A 13890-nucleotide genomic window follows, 5' to 3' on the forward strand; every position below is an offset into this window, starting at 1 on the left:
CAGCTCACGGCAACGCCGGATCGTTAACCCACTGAGCAAGGGCAGGGACCGAACCCGCAACCTCATGGTTCCTAGTCGGATTCGTTAACCACTGTGCCACGACGGGAACTCGTCCTCCATTTCTTATTGTGTCTGGGTCTGGGTTCTGTAGGGTCCCGTTATAGTATTACATGACATCTAGCTTTGCACTGCTGTGTCGGGATACAAAGTTAAGTCAGTATCATGGAGGTTAGGAATAGTCTTGGAAGCCATCCCTAAACCAGGAAGGCTGGGAGGAACCCGACTGCCCTTGAAAATGAGCAAAGGACATCCAGCCACGCCTCTGAACCCACGGCATGCCGCCTCAACTTTCCCTTTCTGAAGGTGGAAAAATAAAAAAAAATAACCACCCTCCAGCAACAACTAACACAAAAGGAAGGAAGTGTAAGGTCAAGAAAGGGAGGGTTTTTGATGCACAAAAATGACAGTCTCGTATGATCAAGCATATACGTGCTTTAGGAAGAAAAGAAGTGAAGCCATGATGAGCAGCTATTATTCATAAATCTAAATAAAGGTTGACTAATAAATAAGAATATTATTATAAGAATAATAAAATTGCTAGTGGAATCTGGGATGGGAGAAGGCTAATATGTACTGAGGGTGTGGGCATAGAGCTGCTAATTAATATTAAATTCTATCAAGTCATTTGTTGATGTTAAAGTTTTTAAGACTGGCTATTAAAAATCCAGAAATAAAATAGTTAAAAAAAAAAAGAAAGAGAGGTTAGAGCAAAACAAGATAGCATGCTTCATCAATTACAGTTATGACAGCTTAGGTTTATAAATTTAGCGAAAACATACAACCATGGGGAGGTATGGCCAGGGCTCATCAAAGCCTTAGAAGGGACCCAGGCAAGAGAAGAGCCTGAAGCTTTGGCTTCATCCGCTTCCAAGTAGATCGACCTCTGGACCCATTTCCTGTGCTTTGCAGAGAGTAAGTGCTGAAATGAGTGAATGAATGATCTTTTTCTCTCAACGTGGAAGCCTAGGCTGGGAGCTGGGATTACAGAAAGCTCCAAGCCAGTGGGGGGGACCTGTGGGGGCCCCCTCCTGCATCCATGCCCCAGAGGGGCAGGGCTGGCTCAGAGCCAAGCCCAGAACTGAGTGCAGTGTTTTAGGAGTGATCTGATTGGTGCAGGGCAAGCAGAGGAGACCCCTCACCTTGCTCAGTCCAGCCAGTTTCTCTCTATTAATCCTAACTAAAGTTGCTTTAGTGCATTTTTTTTTCCTTCCCTTCTCTTTTTGGCAACCTTCTCACGACCCTGATGCACACTGACCTTGTTGTCAGCTAACACCTTTCAATGTTTCCCACTTGCTAAACCAGTTCTCCTCCAGGCTGTACCTGAGCCGTCTAGGGTTCCTGTGATGGTTTAATTTTACGTGTCAACTGGACTGAGCTAAGGGATGCTCAGAGAACTAGTAAACCATTATTTCTGGGAGTGTCGGTGGGGATGTTTCTGGAAGAGGTTGGCCTTTGAGCCGGCTGACTGAGAAAAGGAGATCACCCTTCCAGTGCAGGTCAGCATTGTCCAAAAGTGTTGAGGGACTGAAGAGAACGAAAGGCCAAGAAAGGATGGATCTGCTCTCTTTGCTTGTACAAGGACATCCGTCTTCCCCTGCCCTTGGGTCTCAGTGCTTCTGGTTCTCGGGCCTTTGGACTTGGAATGAATCATACCACTGAGTAATCCAGTTGGTAGACAGTAGGCTGCAGGACTTTTAAGCCTCCAGAATTGCATGAGCCAATTTCTACAATCAATCCATCCATCCGTTCGACTGATTCTGTTCCTCGAGAGAGCCCTAGTGCAGACCAAATGCACAATTCCACGATGATTCCAATTAAATTCCATTCTCCTATGTTCATCCCACATTCTGGCCTCATGAGATGGCTCTGACTCTCCTGTGGGTCATCGAGCACAGTGGCTATTGCTCCCCTTCCTATAATGTCCAAGGCACTGATTCAAAAACACAGCCTGGGATGTGACCCTGAGGGGAGCTCTGCAGCATATCCTCTTGAACCCCCTCTCTGTCCTGACATTAACTTATTAATCAACATCTTTGGGGTCCAGATGTTCAACCTATGTCGAATCCATCTGACGGTAATGACACACAACCCAAATTTCAAGCTCATCAAATGATTTCAAGGTCATCAAATGCCTTGGCTGAATCCATGTATCTTCTGTATTTCCAAATCCCTGGTCCAGGGACCTCATCAAAATAATTAAATAAAGTCGAGGACTTCCCATCGTGGCTCAGTGGAAACAAATCTGACTAGCATCCATGAGGAGGACGCAGGTTCAATCTCTGGCCTTGCTCAGTGCGTTAAGGATCCAGCATTGCCATGAGCTGTGGTGCAGGTCGCAGACATGGCTCAGATCCCTTGTTGCTGTGCCTGTGGCGTAGGCCAGCAGCTACAGCTCCGATTTGACCCCTAGCCCAGGAACCTCCGTATGCCATGGGTGTGGCCCGAAAAAAAGATGAAAAAAAAAATATATATATATATAATTAAATGAAGTCTGTATATGAAGTCTTTTTTCTTAGTGCATCTCTCTTTTTTTTTTTCCCTATGGACCATCACTTCTTTTTCTACACGCTCAAGGCCCTGGCTTACGATCATGTGCTGACACAGCCCTTGCTAGCTCATCCAACCAACAGCTCTCTCCTGAGAGCAGGACTCTCTGCAGTAGGTAAGAATACAGCTTTCAGTGTATCAGGGATTCCAGAATGTGTTTGAATGCGATGTGGTATAGGGCTGTGCAGTTTATAGGGCTCTTTCCTGTGCCATCCTACTTAACTAAAACTATCTAGGAGCAAGGCAAGAATTCTGCTTTATGAAAAAGAATAATGAACCCTAATCATCCAGGCCCCACCCAGCCCTAGGACATGACGCTGAAAAGCCAATGAAATTGTTCTTTTCAGGTGAGCATTATGAAACCCAGGTAACATTACACTAGAATGCCAAATGCTGATGTTTCCACGTTACAATAATCATTAGAACAAGGAGAGACTTCTACAAGGTACTAAGGCCTAACAGCTTGGGAAGCTTCTGTGATGACTTAGCATGTGTCTAAAGAGTCCCTTCCCAGTGCTCTACATTTTGGCTGCTTCCAAACAACCATAATAAACTGGAGGAGCTCCCATTGTGGTGCAGGGTGTTAAGAACCCAACTAGTATCCTTGAAGATGTGGGTTCCATCCCTGGCCCCACTCAGTGGGCTAAGGATCTGGCATTGCCACAGCTGCAGTGTAGGTCACAGATATGGCTCAGATCCAGTGTTGCTGTGGCTGTGGTGTAGGCTGGCAGCTGCAGCTCTGATGCAACCCCTAGCCTGGGAACGTCCATATGTCGCAGGTGCGGCCGTAAAGTAAAAAGAAAAGAAAAAAAAGAGCACTCTGGGGCACTCACATTTTTGAGTTCATCAGCCATCCTACATTTCTAAGCATCCTCAACCTATAAAGAGACTTTCACAGACATTTTTCCCAGTAGGAGCTCAGAATGACTCTGAAACAAACTCTATGAGAAAGAAAGATGCCACTGTCATTTTTCTGGCGGACCAGCTGAAGCACAGAACCAACAAGAGACTTATTCCCCCGACACCTAAAGACAACCATGTACGTTGCCCACAACTTTGTGGGTCAGGACATCTTGGCTGAATAGAATGCCTCTGCTCTCTGTGACACGGAGGAGGCAGGGGCTGGAACCTTCCTTCTAAGATGGGTCATTCACACGGGTGCTTCTTGGCCTCTCACTCCATGAGATGTCACATCCGCCAGGGCTTCACCACGTGGCTTGGATGGTTCCCAGCCTGCTGGCCTCCTGCAAGACGCACTTCTGTGGCAGCTGGCTCCCAAGGGGAGAAAGGGGAAGCTGATAGCCCAGCCAAGAGCTCTGCCTAGCATGGGCATGGTGTCACTCCCGCTGCATTCCACTGGTCACCGCTGTCACAGAGCCTACTCCAAATCAAAGGGGTGGATGCTCTCCATTTCTTGATGGAGAGAACAGTCATACTGCCGAAGAGGATGTGGATGAGAGATTATTCTAGCTACCTTTGCCTTCCCGAAACCCTACTGTGTTTCCCAGCAGACAACACTTCTTGATATGTACCATATAGGAATAATGCCATAACTACACCATGAGAGCTTTATGCACAGCTACATGCATCCCCTGCATAATCGTCTCCCCCAAGAAAACAAGGAAAATTGAGGGTCATTTTTAGCAATTATAAATTCACAAGTTGGTAGTAATTAAAAAAAAAAAAAAGAACCAGTAAAACCTACATTCAGAATCAGCTCCTTTGGGATGTGCACTGACTTTAGAAATATGTTTGCAAATCAACTTACCCATTCTAACAAAATGGAAGGGGGATGTTTAATCTACTTAAGAAAATTAACTCTGGATATTTGACAATCACTTTATCAGCATCGTTTTCCTGTAAACATTGTGCTTATCAATGATTCTTATCTAGTCATTAAAGCAGGCCTTGTATTTGGCTAAGCTCTTGTCATAATTTCACAATTTTCACTCACTAGGGCTGGCCACCCTCCAAGATATTCCAATTAAGAGTTTATTACTCTGTCACACTTTCAGGGGCCTGTGTCGACATATAGTTAAATTCTATCTAGAGGACATATCCCAGGCTACAGCTGTTCTGCTTCTGTGGGATTTTTTTTTTTTTTTGGTCTTGTTTTTCTAATGAAAATAATCTATTGATCCTGCTCATAAGAAGAGCACATAGCTCCAAATCATTACCTCCTGGCAGTAACTAATTTTTGAGTCCTCTCTGCTTCACCACACTCCTTAATGGCAGTTGAATAAATATCTAAGCTGTAGACTTCTCGGTCCTTTCTGAAGGAGGGTATCTTCCAACAAGGGGGGTGAGGAGAATATTTACAGAGCATCAAACTATGTGTTGAACGCCTAGCCCCCTGCCCTCAGGTCTCTCCCCTTAACAAGCCCACAGCACAGCAGCAGAGACAGTATGAAGCCCCACAAGGTGTACTTCTGCACAGCCTGGAAAGGAAGAGCCAGGCCTCCCACCCTTCCAAGCAACAGCTTACAGGACCAGGGATAAACAGGGGACCCAGACAGAACTGTGCGACCTACAGCTGTGCTCAGGCAGGTAAAAGAGCTCCAACATAATGCTCACCAGAATTTTCAATCAAAAGCATAGAAGCTTTTACAAATAGGGGTGGTAAGTACTGGATATGATGGTTCACGTAGATGCTGGGGCTGGGGCAGCCTTTCCCCGCAACCCGACCCTCCAGAAAAAGCCATTCTGCAGAAGGAGTAGGAGTGGGCAAACCAGCAACACATGGCCCCAGAAAGAAACAAAGATCAAAAGGAAACAGGAGTTCCCGTCATGGCTCAGTGATTAACCATCCCGACTAGTATCCATGAGGACAAAGGTTCCATCCCTGGCCTTGCTCAGTGGGTTAAGGATCTGGCGTTGCCGTGAGCTGTCAGGTAGACTCGGCTCAGATCTGGTGTTGCTGTGCCTGTGGTGTAGGCTGGCAGCTACAGCTCCAATTGGACCCCTAGCCTGGGAACCTCCATATGTGGCCCTAAAAAAAAAGAAAAAGAAAACAAAACCTCTGTTATCATTCTGGTTCCCAGGCAGAGCTACTAAGAGGCTGGTTCTAGTTGGATTTTTTTTTCTTGGACTCTGTGCACTCTCTTTACTCTAATCACCATTTGCCTTTGAGCTGGTTTGACAAGGTTCTGTACCTTGACACTCAAAGGCCCCCAAAAATCTCATGGTTTTGTTTTGTTTTGTTTTTAGATCCCACATATAAGTGAGAACCTATGGTATTTCTCTCTCTCTGTCTGATGTATTTCCCCTAGCATAATGCTCTCAAGATCCATCCATGTTGTCACAAATGGAAAGATTCAATTCTTTTTTATGGCTAACTAATAAATTAGAATTAAATAATAAATAATATTCATATATACATATGTTTCTATACCTGCTTCTTCATGTAACTTTATTTTCAAAATAATAATAGTAGTGTTTCACAGATATATCCTTATAATAAATCAATGCCGGGGTCAAGAAATTAAAAAAAATAAGCTAAAAAACCCCAAATCAAACACAAAAGCAAAAAAAAAAAGTAGTCTCCCACCCCTCCCTCTGCCCCTGTGCCAAGGTGATGCCTTGCTGTTCTACCTGCCTCTTCACGCCCCCTTCCCACCCGTTCCCTCCCCACCCCCTGCACTGCCCACCTGCTCTTCAGTCCCAGAGCAAGTGTCTGCACGCTCTCCAAAGCTCTCCAAGGTTAATCCAGCCCGCCTTCCCCACCGCAGCTGCAGTACGTCCAGACCATTTGTCAGGTTTGCCCCAGCCCCAGCCCGACCCAGGGAAGCCCCAGCCTGTAGCACCTCTTCCTCCCTGTGCTGTGTGAGCTCAGGATGCCTCTGACCCGAGCCTTCCCATCTACCGTGGCAATGAAGTGAAGCTAAAAAGCAGTAGCACAGCTGTGAAAGCACCTCGTGCTCAAAAAGTGTGGATGGAATCTGAAGATTCACAGACAACAAATAAGACAGCTGGGGTACAAGTGAAAAGGTACCGACACTGAATCCTGGTTCCACTGACTGAGGGATCATGGCCAAGTCACTTAAGCTCCTGAGTCTCCGTATCTGCATCGACGCCATAGAGGTACTAGCCCCTATCACACAAGGCTGGTGAGAAGAGTAAAGGAGGCAACGTCCATGAAAGAATCAGGCACTGTGTGATCTGTCCGCCTGAAATCAACAGCAATTCATTCTTGGCTTCAACCATTGCATTGAGTGGCCACTGACTGGCTCATTGTAATGCTGTGTAATGTTCATGGGTGGATCCTGTTTCCGGAGGTCAGAGACCATGACCTGCTTCTTCAAATTCCTAAACTTAACGTTGTTACGTCGAAGGACCTGCAAATATGAACTGACCCATTGAAAGCTATATACGGAAGACTTTTGTTAGCACACACATACCAGAAGACCCACGATCCTCTTCTTCCAGCTGCATAAATCATTCACTGTGTTTCTGTAATCTTTTCAAAGGGCTGGTATAGTCAATTTCCAATTATCTATGTCAGTGGGGAACAGGAATACTCTGAATAATGAAACCCACAAATAATCCATATATTTAATTTTAGGAGCTGCTTCCAGCCAGTATGAAAATTTCCCACTGTGAATGTCACTGTTCCTCCTGCCCCTCCTTTCTCTCTGGTGGGGGCAGATATTGCCAAAAGGCATCCTCGGCGCAGGGAGAAGGGAAACCCAGAGTCTAGCCAAGCTGAGGGCTGGCTCATCAGCCTTCGAATAATGAAGCTTGGCTCTGCTTCTTAGGAGGCATAGCCTGGTGTGGTGGCAGTGGACAAAGAGGAATTACAGGCATAGACACTAAATTCCAATCCTGACAACACCCTGACCCCCTGTGGTCACCAGCCATGCATGTCCCTTGGCTAAATCAGCCAACATGGGGCTGACTCCTCATTCTGAGACCCTGGAACAGAGACTCCCAGGACAAACGAGAGATGGCTCACACCACATAGGGCATCTACTTTATGCAGTTAACAAATATTATTGAAAACCTACAATCACGTGTGCCAATTACACGTGTGTGTGTGTGTGTGAGATGCACATATACAAAACAATCTCTGTGCCTTCAGAATACTTGGCAGACTCAAGATACAAGCCACGGGAGTTCCCGTCGTGGCGCAGTGGTTAACGAATCCGACTAGGAACCATGAGGTTGCGGGTTCGGTCCCTGGCCTTGCTCAGTGGGTTGACGATCCGGCGTTGCCGTGAGCTGTGGTGTAGGTTGCAGACGCGGCTCGGATCCCGCGTTGCTGTGGCTCTGGCGTAGGCCGGTGGCTACAGCTCCGATTGGACCCCTAGCCTGGGAACCTCCATATGCCGCAGGAGCGGCCCAAGAAATAGCAACAACAACAACAAAAAAGATACAAGCCTGATTTCAGATCCATTTCATAGGGCCCCTGCTTACCAGAATCTTGAATGCAAAATCACTTGGGTCTTCTAATTTCAGGTGATTCTAATGATATCCAAAAGGAGGTTTGCTATTTTTGTAACCAAGGCTTAAAAGTTAATATGCTTAATAAAAATAATTTATTTCACCTAGTCTCTCCCAAGTTGGAAACTGTTGGACCTACGTTTGCCAATAAGGGGCCTGAGGGCCAATCTTGCCTCCAGATTGTGTGTGCACCCATTGTGGGTGCTCTCCAGGGCCCCCATCCCTGTTTTTCCCTGATACAGAGGGCATGTGATCATTGTTCTTGTCACCCGACACCTACAACTTACATCATCCACCTGGCTTCTCTGGGCATTTGCATCTATAGTCTGGTCTTTTGTACTTTTAAAATTGGAACAAAAATAATCCCATCTCATAAGCTCTTCTTACAATGTGACTTCAGCATCCTTCCCGTGAAGAGATGGGGTCTAAGTTCCTTCCTCTTGAATGTGGGCCTGTCTGTGGACTCCTGCAGAAGTGACCCTAAGTGACCTTCAAGGCCAAGTTCATTTCTACCTGTGGGTGCCAGAGCTGGCTCAGGCTAACTGTGCACCCCTCTTCCAAACTTTGTGTTTACTGGCTTGAAATGGGCCACAATGGAAGTATTTACATGACAGAAATCAGAAAAAAAAAAAAAAAAAAAGGTAAATCCAGGTTTCCCACACAGGAAGCCAGGTGCGAAACATCTCCCAGCACACTGCTTCCCCTGGTTCTCTTGTGATGCTCCCTCCTGGAATCCAGCCGCCATGCAACGCCCGATCCTTAACCCACCAAGCGAGTCAGGATCAAATCCACCTCTTCATGGATACTAGTTGGGTTCGTTACCACTGAGCCATGATGGGAACTCCCAAAGTAGGATCATATTATAGTGAATCCAAGCCTCCCAAGTTGCTCAAGAAGAAAACTAGCCCTTGTCAAAGTGTCCTCCTGTTATTTCTGGCAGCCCCCCACGCAGGGTACCTCGTGATGCTGTTCAGGGACTGTAATGCCAACAGTCCCTGTGTAGCAAACTAGATGCAAGTCCCAAAGGATGTCCCCGAAGCTGCCATTCCTCAGCCTGGCCAGGAGTGTCCGGTGCCGGGCAGAATCCACCCCCCGTTACTCACGGCCCCCACCTGTCTCAGAGCCCAGTGCCATCTCTCGAATCTCACTACTGAAGGTGTGGCTCATGGAGCTGGAGCATCGGCATTAGCTGGGAACTTGTGAAAAACGCCCGAGTCCCCCTCAGAGGGTTTCTTATCTAATGAGCGTGGGGTGCATCTAGCCTGCTTCTCAAACGTCAATGGCTGAGGATTCACATGAGGACCCAGTTAACATACAGATTTTGATTCTCTGGGGCTATGGTGGGGCCTGAGAGTCTGCATTTCTACAAGTTCCGGGGCAGCACTGATGCGCCTGGTCCCTAGACTGTGCTTAATGTGGTAAGAATGTGAAGACTGTCAGCCTCCAGTTTGAGCCCCTCCACCTCGTTCCTGGTTTTGAAAGCTCCTCACCCCCACCCCTAGAACTGAGAATGTGTCTTGCTTCTGCCAATTTTCTGAGATGGGATAAAAGATTGGAATCCTGCCTCTAACCTCAAGCGGAATCCAAGCAAATGTGTTTTATGTTGGTCCAGGATTCTAGACGGCTTCTGAGCACCTGAGAGAGGAAGGAGGAAGGATCGTTCAAGAGCTCGCCAGGCCAGGGTAGACGCGCAGGTGGTTTCCCCATTGGGTACCAGACTCCTTGATGGCACACCCACGTGGTCTTTGACGCTGCAGCCGTCCTCCCCCACATATTTGAGTCCCCCCGACCCCTGCCGCCACCATCCACCCACACCCAGGGCCAATGCTGCCCAGCCTCACCTCCTGGGGCTCAGCACTGGGACACTGTTACTAATCTTCTGTCCCCGACCTCATGTCCAGGTTGAGCTGGTTGTCCTCACTACCTGTATGGCAGGTCAGGGAGAGGAGCCTCAGTCCTTGATCTGAAGCGCTCTTCTGGCAAGCTGCCTGGTACCGTGGCTCCCTTTGCCTCAGGTCTTGCTTTGTGTTGACCACACTCTTCCCTAAAGGGAGAAGCCCTGACTGTCAACCCTAAATCAACGACTGTCTTCATCGTTTCCTATGGTTTTGCTTCTCAGGAGTACCCCCACCACCTGCCAAACTCTGCTGAGGAAAGAAACACACGCTTGCAGGACCCACCACCCCTTGTAAGAGTCCTTCTCTCTTACACTACAGACCCTTCCTGCGCTCCCTACCTGCCACCTTCCCCTTTCCTTTTAAGAGAGGGCACTGCTTCCTAGTCCTGGGGAAAAAGAGAATCCGGCAGGTGAAACTGATCCACATCTTTACCTACCCTTTGCCCTCCTCTGCCTCTCAGAGGATGAGCTCCCCCTCCCTCATATGAGGCTAATCCTACCATGTATACCTGAACCTCCTTTTCTCCCGCCTCCCCAGAGTCTTCACTTCCTCAATTATCTTCTCAATCTCCCCACATTCGTGGTCCTCCCTCCCCACTCTCCATTGCACTGCCCTTAAATAAGTTCAAGTCTCTCCCATCTTTAAAAAAAAATAATGAGTATTTTTGGCCACACCCATGGCATATAGATATAAGTTCCTGGACCAGAAATGGAACCTGAGCCACAGCCGTGACAATGCCCCATCCTTAAGCACTAGGCCACCAGGGAACGCCAAAAAAATATCAGCGTTATTTTTAAAGCTCTCTCTCTCACACTGTTGCTACTAGCCCATCTCTGTGGTTCTTTTAGAGTAAACGTTATGGAAAAACACGTGCTGGCGTTCCCTTGGTGGCTCAGTGGTTAATGAACCTGACTATGATCCATGAGGACACAGCTTCGATCCCTGGCCTCGCTCGTGGGTTAAGGATCCGGCGTTGCTGTGAGCTGTGGTGTAGGCCGGCAGCTGTAGCTCCCATTCGACTCCTGGCCTGGGAACCTCTATATGCCATGCGTATGGCCCTAAAAAGCAAAAAAAAAAAAGAAAAAATTTTTAAAGAAAAATATGTGCAGTAACTTCTCCATATCCTTACTGCTCACTCACTCTTCAACTCACAATTGCTCTGAAATGTTCTGGCAAACATCACCACTGTCCTGCCTTTTGCTAAAGACAATGAATGTTCTGCAGTCCTTGTTTCAACGGACCTCTCTTCTTAGAACCTCACTCCCCTTCCGGGCTTCCTGAGGGAACTCTTCTCCTGCTGGTCCCCGTCTCCTCTCACACTCTGCATGTGTGCATCCACGCCCACAGCTTTGAATTCTGCCTAGGTGTGATCACCACATTTAAATTTGTCTCTGCCGCCCAACCTTTCCCTCAGCTCCAGATTCCTGTCTCCAATGGCCTGCCCAGCATCTCCATTAGAATGACAGAGAGAAAGCTCAAACCTTGCCTGGCAGAAAGCAAACCATTTACTCCCACCTCCCACAAAAAGAAAACACTGTGCCATCCTCAAGCAGTGCCTACCTGAGCAAACAGCATCACCAGCATCCAAAAGTGCAGGCACAGAACCTAGACGTACCCTTGATTACTGCAGGGTCTCTCAGCTAAAGCCCCAAAATTCCTATCAGATGTGACCCTTTGTTGCACCTCCCCTGCTAGTTCCATAGCCAAACTACTGTTACCTCTTGCCTGGACCACAAAGTGCTCTCATTTGTCTCCTGCCTTCCCTTTGCCTGCCTAGAATACAGTCTCCACATGGCAGCAATGATGATCTTTCCAAATCGTAAATCAGTTCATATTATATCACCAAGGAAAATTCCCCCCAAATCCTCCCATCACAGCCAGAATGAAGTCGGAACTGTTTCACAAGGTCTGAAAGAGCCTCCATGACCCACAGCATCCCTCCCCACCTTCCTGCTTCCTGTTCAGGGCACTCCAGCTGTTCTAGCCTCTCTGGCTCACAGAGGTCAAGCAAATCCTCTCTGGAGCTTTATACCCAAAGCTGTTCCTTAGTCGTTTTGTGATCTTCCTCCAGACTGTCACATGGCCGCTTCCTTCTCATTCAGGTCTCAACCAAAATGCCCCTCCTCTTTCCCTTAGCGTCCTAGCTAAAGCAGCCTCACCCGATCATTTTCTCTTCCACATTACCCTGTTTCATCTTCTTTGTGCCATCTGTCGATGACCATTTTGGTATCTCATTTTCTTACTTGTAGCATGTGTATTATCTCTCCCCATCACCACCAGGACATAAGGTCCTTGAGGACACCTTACTGTCCTTGGCCCATCAGAGGTACTCAGTTTGCTGGACGGGTGGATGAATGGACGGCGGATGGGTGAATAGATGGATGGATGCTAACTTCATAAGGCTCCATCTCCCCCTCTCTTTATTCCACACACTCTACCTTAACATTTTCATCTACTCCATCTTCAACTATCATCCTCTGGGCGGGGGATCCCCAAATCTGTATCTCCAGCCCAGCTCTCTCCATGTCACATGGATGGACTATTCAGCTACCTTTGGGACATCTCTAACCAGACATCTCACAGAGTCAACCTCAAAGGCCCACAAGGAAACCTATTCCTCTTCTGAATTTCTTATCCAGATGAAGACTGCCATTATGCACCCAGGTGCCAAGGCTGGGATTCTGGGCTTCAACCTTCACTCCCTTCTTCCAAATGTTACCAAGACCTGCTGGTCCAATTCCAGATCGATGTACTTTTCTCATATCACCCCTATCAGCCCTCATCAGGAGCACTCCCCACCTTTAGATGTGCCCAATCCCCTCCCCTCAACGCCTAAGTGGTGTTTCATCAACTCAAATCTTCTGTTCCCCGTTGCCATGAGAATGAAGTCCAAAGCCCTCCATCTCTCATGACCTGGGCTCACTCTTCCACACCATGCATTATTTTCCTGCTATTGGAAAGGCTTGCACATTCCTCAATATACCATGCCTGCTTTCTCTTGCCTCTGAGCCTGTGCCTCCTGCTTGAAATATCATGTATCCTACATATTCTGATCTCCTACTTTTTAGGCAGGATTTATTGAGGGTACCACCCCTGCAAGGGAGCCTTTCCTTATGCTGCAGGCCATCATCTGGGTCTAGACTAGGGACTACTTCTGCCTGTTGTCATAAACCCCAGGGCCTCTTTTATTACGTGCAATGCACTGCACTGTATTTGCCTTTTTACATATCGATGAGTTCTCTGAAGGCAGTGACAGAGCCTTAAACACCTCTAAATCCTCAATACCAAGAACAGAGCTGACACAGAAAAGGCATTCAAATATGTGTAGATTGATGGGTGGAAACTTGTGGGAGTAGAGCATATATTTTGGAAAACCTAATAAGGGCTCCAGGCATTTTTGACAGGATAGAGTGATGAACTGGGTTTAACAAGATAAAATTTAATTGGAACAAATGTAAGGTTCTGCCCTTGGGTCCAAAAGGCACATGTGCGGGAAGAGGGAACGGTGTGCAGCTGCAGTTTATATGAAAAGCCTGGGGAGTTAGAGTTGTGAGGAAGCTCAGCGCGGGTCAATAGTGTGATCTGACTGCCAAAAAAATTAACACAACCTTAGCTTGCACTAAAAGGGTAGCCTCTAGATGAGAGAGGAGACAGGCACACACCAGCCCGACTGTCCTGTGGTTCTGGGCTCGTTCTGAGCATCACACTTCAGGCGCCAGACTCTATCAGGCTCCAAGGAAAAGGACCAGGAGGGTGAGGGGACTCCAGGTAAAGTCAGATGAGAAACAGATGGAGGATCAGTGTCTTCACCTTCAGGGAGTTCCTGCCGTGGCGCAGCAGAAACGAAACAAAACGAATCCGACCAGGAACCATGAGGTTGCAAGTTCGATCCCTGGCATTGCTCAGTGGGTTTAGGACCCAGTGTTGCCGTGAGCTGTGGTGTCGG

This window comes from Phacochoerus africanus, chromosome 5 (assembly GCF_016906955.1).
Source record: "Phacochoerus africanus isolate WHEZ1 chromosome 5, ROS_Pafr_v1, whole genome shotgun sequence".
NCBI lineage: Eukaryota > Metazoa > Chordata > Mammalia > Artiodactyla > Suidae > Phacochoerus > Phacochoerus africanus.